Source organism: Phocoena phocoena, chromosome X, assembly GCF_963924675.1.
Source record: "Phocoena phocoena chromosome X, mPhoPho1.1, whole genome shotgun sequence".
Lineage (NCBI taxonomy): Eukaryota > Metazoa > Chordata > Mammalia > Artiodactyla > Phocoenidae > Phocoena > Phocoena phocoena.
Genome location: NC_089240.1, coordinates 101,715,503 through 101,724,691, shown reverse-complemented (window position 1 = coordinate 101,724,691; position 9,189 = coordinate 101,715,503).

Genomic DNA, 9,189 nt, shown 5'->3' with positions numbered 1-9,189 from the left:
ATTCCCAATGTGGAACCTGGGACTCGGGAAAGGACTGAACCAGAAGACCCAGCAAGTGGGGACTACAGACTGGGATTCTAAACAAATGGGGAACTATTGACAGAATCGCCAGCAGTTCCCAACGTGGAATCTGGGGACTAAACTAAGGGCTGGGGTTTTCCAGTCAAATAGGGGATTGTGGTCTAACTACCAGAAGGTCCCAATGTGGAACTGCAGAAAGCCAATTAGATTGAAAGCTCAAGGCAAAGAGAGTGGAGCTCAGAACCAAGAGGAACTTACCCACGGCCCTCGGAAATGGCGAGAAAGAGAACTCAAGGGGTTCACAAGGTATCACTCCTGTGTTTCTCATTGTCCCTGAAGCCATCAGAAGTCTCCTTCAGTCCCACTGCTGCCACCGAATCTGTTAAATAACAAAGTTCAACTGAGTAAATTTTAAATATCTTATTGGCTTTATTAAACAATTCATGAATTGGGCAGCATACCATCTACCAAATAGGAAAATGCTCTGAGGAGCTGTACAAAATGGAAGACTTTTACAGGTAGAAGGAGGCAGAACAAGGAAGTTATTCTAACAGAGAGCTGGTTGTTTCAAGCAAGGTTACCTTCCTCTGGGGGACAGCAGGGGTCCATCAAGGAGATTACCTTTTTAGTGCTAACCAGGAAATTCCAGACTGACTGGTTAAGATTACATTCCTAGGAGAGGCTGAAACTGTAATTCAGTTTCCTATGTATTAAGTCTCCATTTGGTGACATGGGCTTAGCACAAGTGACTCCATTTGGGGCCTTATCTCCTTTCTTTAAAAATTAATTTATTAATTTATTTGTTTATTTTTGGCTGTGTTGGATCTTCGTTGCTGCACATGGGCTTTCTCTGGTTGCAGCGAGTGGGGGCTACTCTTCGTTGAGGTGCATGGGTTTCTCATTCTGGTGGCTTCTCTTGTTACGGAGCACAGGCTCTAGGAGCATGGGCTTCAGTAGTTGTGGCACGTGGGCTCAGTAGTTGTGGTTCGCGGGCTCTAGAGCACAGGCTCAGTAGTTGTGGCACATGGGCTTAGTTGCTCCGCGGCATATGGGATCTTCCTGGACCGGGGCTCAAACCCATGTCTCCTGCATTGGCAGGCGGATTCTTAACCACTGTGCCACCAGGGAAGCCCCCTTATCTCCTTTTTAACATACAATTTCCATAGTATAAAAAACTGTATGAATATGTGTCTATATATGTATATGTATACAGAAACATCTCTTGGATATGTACACCAAAATAACAAGGGTTGTTTCTACGTGGTGGGAGTTTTAGATGATCTTGATTTTCTGCTTTATACCTTTCTATTATGTCTTCTGAATTTTTGTTATCACTATTCCTGCTGCCCAGGAGTAAGGTCAGCTTGATGAGCATACAACCTGTGCTATCACACAGGGTCCCATGCTTAGAAGAGCCCATGTTTGGTTTAATATTCTGCTGTCACTATTTTGAAATTCTGAGTAATTCATGAACAAGGGGCCCCACATTTTCATTTTGCACTGAGCCCTACAAATTACATTGCTGGTCCTGTCAGGAGTATAGCTTGCCTCTTCAACTCTCATCCGGAAATGTGTTGTTCTACAACCACCACGTGAGAACTTGCTACTCTCATTTTTGTTCCTTCAAGTAGAAGGGTAATACCTCTCAACAAGGAGGCTTTTGACCTATTTTTTCCACTGTCAGCAAGACTATCAATCCTCTCCCTGAAGGGAAGGGAAAGCCTCTGAGGGCAGATTATTTTTTCTTCCCTACTAGATTTTAGTTTTACACTCTCTCCCAGCCCCTGACAGGATGGATTGCAGGTGTCCTTAATAGAGTACCTACGTTCCAACATGCCAATTCTAGGAGGAGAAAAATCTGTTCTCCTGTGATCCACAATCAATCCCAGCCACTACTCTAGCATCAAATGCATATGTGTACATTTACATATGTGAATTATTGTTAAGTCATTCTATAATGAGCCTTCGTGCCTAGAGCCTTGCCAAGCAAGGTTTTCATAATATCCCTAAGTAGTTTAGCAACAACTCAGAGCAACAACTAAAGCCAATCTTCATAGCTATCAGTGAATATACCCACGCCCATATTCATGAGATTTCCTTATAGTTTATTCCCATCAGCTAAGCTTTTTATTGTCAGGAAGTTTCATGTAATTCTCCACCTGGAGATTTCACTGTGCATTCCTTCCTTTGGATCTTTTATAAAGATTTTTTTTAAACTAGCCTCCCCACCAATCCCTAAGAAATCATATTTTCAAAATGTCAAAATAATGTCCTTAACCTCCTTTAACTCTACGTCTGTTTCTTATTTCTAAGGTGATATCTACTGAGAGGAAAGAGGGTCAAGGTCCTATAGTGACTCAATTCCCTTAAAAACAGTGGTCATGGGAATTCCCTGGTGGTCCAGTGGTTAGGACTCTGCGCTTTCACTACTGTGGGCCCGGGTTCAATCCCTGGTTGGGGAACTAAGATCCTGCAAGTGTGGCATGGCCCCAAAACAAACAAACAAAAACCTAAAAAACAAACAAACCCAAAACAGTGGTCGTAAGATCTTGTCAAAAACTTTTGGAGGTCAATTTATATTATATCCATCAAATGTCTTATCTGCATGTTGTTTAATCCTTCAAATAAACCCACTTAGCTAGATAAGAATTATAGAAATCACCACATTTCCTCTAAGGAGTTCTTTTGGTTCAAATATCCTCTACTAGCTTTACTGACATGACATCAAACTCCCCAGTTTTTGAGTGACCTCCATTGTTCCATAACTGTCACATAAACAAAAAACTTTTAATTATGGATATTTTCAAACACACACAAAAGTACAGAAAATAGTGCAATGGAATTCCAGGTAGCTACTACTCAGCTTCAGCAATTACATTTGCCTATCTCAATCATCACTTTTTAATTTTGTTTCTCGATTTAGAGGAAATTTTGAGCATTAGATTCTAACTAGGAATACAGCCAAGTTCATATTCTCGCTTGAAATAAAGCTGTCACCTAAGTAGCAGTTATCTAGTTAAAATCAAAGAGCATCCCCATTTCCAGATTTTCCATCTCTAACCAACCTTCTTTCTAACTCCCTCTCCTCCCGCCCCTGAGCTGCAACTGGCACTTGTCCCAGCTAACTGGTCTAATCCTTTCAACTACTTAAATGTAGGACAGGAGGACTTTGAGAATAGATTTGCTTAGCATACTGCAGAAGAGGCAAAATTGCCCTCTGACCACTGCATCCCAGGGCAATTCCATTTCAATTCTTTAACTTCTGTAGAAGTGAACAAATAACAGCATTGGAATAAAGCTTATTTTTCAGAACTTTTGTTCAAAGCTCAGTGTAAAAGCATGCCCACGTCTATCCATGTGAAAGTGGATATTACACAAAGTAGGCAAGAAGAGCAAGGCTCAGAGGGAATAAGATGGAAGATTAAGTTATGGATTAAGGGAAAGGAAGCAATGTTTTTAGCCTCCTTCTGGGAGACTTTATCTCCTTTATCTTCCCAGCAACTTCAGGTATAATCTAATTCCCATTTTACATATGAGGAAACTGAGGAAATTCAAACCTCAGAAGTCCTATGGCTCAAGACATCAGTTTGTTAATGTTGCAGGAGGAACTGAATCTGATCTATTTGACTCCAGAGCCATGCCTTTCTAAGTCAGGAGCACTGGAAATTGGTTGGGATCCCCAGAACAATCCTTTCTGAGGCCTGAGCCTGCAAACAAATACCACTTTGTAATAAGACTTTCTCTCTTTCTCACCAGATGGTCCCCTAAATTAGTTGAAGCCTGTGGGCCTTAAATATAAAATAGGCAGATGCAGCTTGATTATAATACAGCAGTTTGGTTTTAGTTGCAAGTGTTATGCTTAAAATGCAAGAATGTGATTGATTTACAGAATTTTTTTTAAAGGATAGGGGTTTTTTTGTGCTTGGCCAGCCCAGCTCCTGAATGCCTGGCTGCTCTCCAAAACAGACAGAACTACACCTAGGCAGGCCACCAAAAGTAAGGGTTCTATTTCTCTGGGACAGCCCTGAGCAACAGGACCTTCGCGCAATCCATACTGCTGATGCTGCCTCTATGAGACCCACCGGAGGCAGTTCTTGCTCTTCCTCCCTTAGCCAGACTAGGCGAGAGGTATTTCGTCAAGAAGTCCCCAGCTTGCTGGAATAATATCCACCCAGCTCCTTCTTTGCCATTGGCATTTACCCTAGCCTGCCTGGATCTAGAAGCTGATCCCTCTGGACTAAAGATCGTGCCTCTTCTTCTCCAATGAATTGAGGGGACAAGAGGCAGCTTTAAAACTTGCTTCTCTTTTACTCACACTTAGTATGCCTGTTTCGTCTGTACGTAAAGACTCCACTCACCTACAGCTATGAAAAACCCCGCTCTAACTTTGGAACTGAGAAATCATTCTTTATTCAGACACGTGCTTCCTCCACAAAGCATAGCAGCTGGGTGCATTGGAGGCAGCAGTGAGGGTGCAGGATCCAGGAAGGATGGGGAAGAAAGCAATTCTGAAAGGGAGTGAGGAGCAGTCTCAGGGAAGGGAGATGTCATCAGAGGGTTAAGCAGGCAGCAGGAAGGAAGAGGAATTCACTATTGAGGAGAAATGGAGAAGGGACTAAGTACCAAGCACTATGCTAGATGCTTCACATATACCAAGTGAGGAGGGACTGGAAATGGAGAGAAATTTATGAATGCTATTAAACTAGTGCAGGCAAGAAGTAATTAGGGACTTAAGAGAGTGGTGGCAGTTTGAATGGGAAAGAGAGGACAGAAGCAGGATTCACTGTGAAGTGAGGCTCGGCCCGACTTAGCAATTGATTGGGTGTAGAGGTCAAGGAGAAGGAGGAAACCAAGAGCTTTGGTTTTCATAATAAGTGACTGGGAAGATAAGAGGAAATGATTGTCAGGAGATGGATTTAGACAAGGTTAATCAATTCAGTTTGGGGCCTATTTAAGCTTTAAAAAATTTTTGTTATGCAAATTTCAAAACATAGACGAAAAGAGAGAATAGGATATACCACTACCTAACTCAACAATTATCAACTCACAGCCAATCAATACCCTTACCTATTCCTTCTCTCCCCAACGGGATTATTTTGAAGTAAATCCCGGACATCATATGATATTATCCATAAACACTTCAGTATGTATTTCTGAAAGATATTCCTAACATAGCCACATATAATTATCTCACCTAAAAAGGTAACATTAAGCCTTTAATGTCATCAAATACTTAATGTCATTGGTAATTATTCAAACTTCCTCAATCGGCCCCTTGTTTGTTTGATTTATATAGTTGATTGGTTAAAACCAGGATCCAGATAAGCAGTCCCATTGAATGTAAGATTCTGTCTGAAACAGCCATATGGAGATATCAAGCAGGCAACTGAAATTTTGGGTCCAAAATTCAAGAGGTAGCGGCCAGAAATATAGATGTGGAAATCATCTTCCCAGAGAGAATCGTTGAAGCTATTTGAATAGATGAAGCTATTGAGTATGTATTAAAGGGGAAGAATATAACAATAAAAATGGCCCAAGGATAGAACCCTGGGGAAAAACTACATTTTGAAGAGAAGAAAGAGACTGAGGATGGGGACGAGGAGGGATTAGTCTGGGAAAGAAACAAGAAGCTGAAAAGTTGAAAAAGAAAACAAGATAGTGTTGTCCCCAGAACCAAGAAATGAAAGTGTTGCACAGAGGGAGGACCACACAATTTTCCTCACTCAATGTTTTCCCTCAAAAGAGCCTTGTACTAGGACTCAGTCCCTACTCTACTGTGTGACTTTCTAGCTGTGTTACAAGTTGAGCAAGTCACCTCCCTAAGTCCAAGATTCTTCAGATTTAAAAACAGATAAGACCAGTCCTGATTAACAGGCTGCTATGAGGATCAAATGAGAATGGAATCATGTGAAGAAGGCCTTTGTTAACTGCAAAGCACTGGACAAATAGGAGAGGCTGTTCGTTCAATACATCCTTATTGTTATTTTTATTAATTATGTGAAAACATAACTGCTGAGTGGAGGATTTAAAGTTTTTAATATTAGGAAATCCTGAATTTGAAAGGCCATGATTCTTCAAGAGTCTCATTAGATATAATAGCCGGCTCTTAGGAGCATCTATTGTGTGCTAGACACCATTCTAAATCCTCCACATACCTTAACTCATTTGATCCTCAAAAAAAAATCTTATGAGATAGGTACTACTATTAACCTTGTTTTACAGATGAGGAAGCTAAGGCTGAGAGAAGTGACCTAACTTGCCCTAGGTCACACAACTAGGAAAGTAGCTGAGCCAGAGCTTAAGCCAAGTCTTTCCTATACCAGAGCCTGACTTCTTAATCACTACACCGAACTTCCTCTTAAAAATATGCCTTGGAAAATTAGAAGACCACCATATTGCAACCCTAATGAATTATGGATCTAGGCATCAATAGCAGCTACCATCACAAAGACAACCAGACAGGGCTTCCCTGGTGGCACAGTAGTTAAGACTCCACCTGCCAATGCAGGGGACACGGGTTCGAGCCCTGGTCCAGAATATCCCACATGCCGCGGAGCAACTAAGCCCACGTGCCACAACTACTGAGCCTGTGCTCTAGAGCCCATGAGCCACAACTACTGAGCCTGCGTGCCACAACTACTGAAGCCTGCGCACCTACAACCCATGCACTAAAACGAAGAGCAGCCCCTACTCGCCGCAACTAGAAGCCCGTGCACAGCAACAAAGACCCAATGCAGCCAAAAATAAACAAAACGAAATAAATAAAACATTAAAAGACAACCAGACATAATGTTCCTGAAGGAAGCACATGCCACCACCTATGAAGTAATTTTGCACCCCCTCCCTCCCCCGCAAAAAATTGAACCTGAATCAAACAAAGCTTTTAGATTAGGGTTATGGTTGCCAGATGAATTTCAGGATGCCCAGTTAAAACTGAATTTCAGATAAACAACAAATAATATTTTTAGTGTAAGCATGTCCCATGCAATATTTAGTATGTCCCATACACTAAATCTAGGACACAGTTATACTAAAAAAGTATTCATTGTTTATCTGAAATTCAATTTTAACTGGGAACTCTGTATTTCTATTTGCTAAATCTGGCAACCCTACTTTAGATCCAACTACCCATTTATAAGGAACACAAACAGCAGAGAAACACATTAAAGGAACCAGAATAAGGCTATCTGCACCAGACTGGGTAAATGTACAAGACAAACAACCAGATTTCTTTAACAAAGAAATGTCAAGAGCGAGAGAGAAAGAGAAAAAGAGAAACCTATAGACTAAAGAGACTTAAAAGACACAAAACTCGATCACTATGTGTAGACTATTTAGATTCTGCTTCAGATTATTAAAATACCATGACACTTGTGATATTATTGGTAATTTGAACACTGTCAAGTAATTCCATAAGTATATTAAGGAATTATTCATTTTTTAGTTTTCTAGTGGTATTGTGGGGTTTTTTTTATTGTGGGGTTTTTTAAGAAGCCCTTATCTCTTATACATTTTGAAATGTTTATGGATGAAATGACATGTCCCAGAAGTGCTTCACAATAATATGGAAAGGAGGGAAGTGGAAAGAGTATAGATGTAATAAGATTGGCTTTGAATTGAGGATGTTGAAGCTTCCTTAAAAAGTACACGTGATTTCATTATACTTTTCTATTTCGGTATATGTTTGAAGTTCCCCATAATAAAAAAAGGCTTTTGAAAAAAACAATAGCTAAAACAGAGCCTGACCTGTAAACACTTAATACATATTTGTTGGCAGGCAAATGGGTTTGTTAATTTTAAAAAAGGAAAGCTTCCAGATGGTCATCAAATGGAAAAACATTTTAAAATGAGATTGCAAGCATGAATATGCCTGAAAACACAAATGAGATTCATTTAGGGACCAAACTATACTCAAATGGAAACAATAATGAATTTGCTCAGACAAGGGAATTTGTTTATTAAAGATGAACAGTTGTGAAATTCTGGGCAGAAGAGGTTCATATATTATAGCTATTAATTTTGGTAAACACAGAAGACATTTTAAACCCTTCAAAAAGATGTTATGCAGAAAACAATCCACCTTAGATTTTCTTCAATATTTATTATTCCACTGAACTGTTGTAGAAAGTCATGTTAATTTCCCAAAGGCCTTTGGACAGATTTCGAAAATTTGAATGTTCAAATGCAAGTGATCGCCAATTACTAAAAATTAATGATTTCTCATGCTGAATAATGCATGCACTTGGCAGGAGGACTTTACCAAAAATGCAGTGTTGTCAGTTTTTAATGCAATCTTGCCTTACCTGCTGGGTACATGAAGGCAACCAAATTCAAAAGCAACCCTCAGCCCCCCACACACAAGGAGCAGGTTAGTGTGTTTACTGAAGTGTTTAGTGCAGGTGAGATAAGCTGTTTATTTTATGCTTAATGTTACACTATATGGATGCACCGTAATTAATTCAACCATTCTCTTATTGATGGATATTTCCCACTATTATCAACAACAATGCATTTGACCTTATACATTTAGCCTTACATTCTGGTGCTTTAATTTCTGGGGGAGAGATTACAAGAAATGGGTTAGCTGGGCCAAAGAATATTTATAAATAGTTTTAATTTTAGCAGAAACTAATTGCATGTATTTTTAAAATTAGGGCTACGATGTGGAATGGCATTTTAAAAATGAATCACCTAACTACAAATCAACCATCTCACTAACCTCACTTCAAATGCAAAGTATGTTTAAGCTCTGCTTTAAGTAGAGAACTGGGTTCTTAGACAATCTCTCATTGACAGCACTTTTGGTGTTGAAAATTCCATGGTTTATTCTGTTTCAGAGCATCTTGTATCAGTACTTCCAGTTTGGTATTCCTTCCTGTACTAGAAGGAAGCAGCATCTTAAACTGACTCCTTGCCACTGTCTCTGAATTCTGAGTGCCATTTCTGTCTTTCCTTGGTCCCTTTTTGCAAGGAGAGACTGGCTGTCCGCACTCTTTAAAAGGTATTTTTATTGGTATCTTTTCCTCTTATTCTTTTTGTCCCTCTAATTTTAAAGATCTTTTTATTTGCTGTTCTTCAAATTCAAAAATAACAAATGCTTGTTATAACCAGTGAAACAAGGCAACAGGAGGATGTATAAACACAAAGCTAATCATCACACGTCGACCT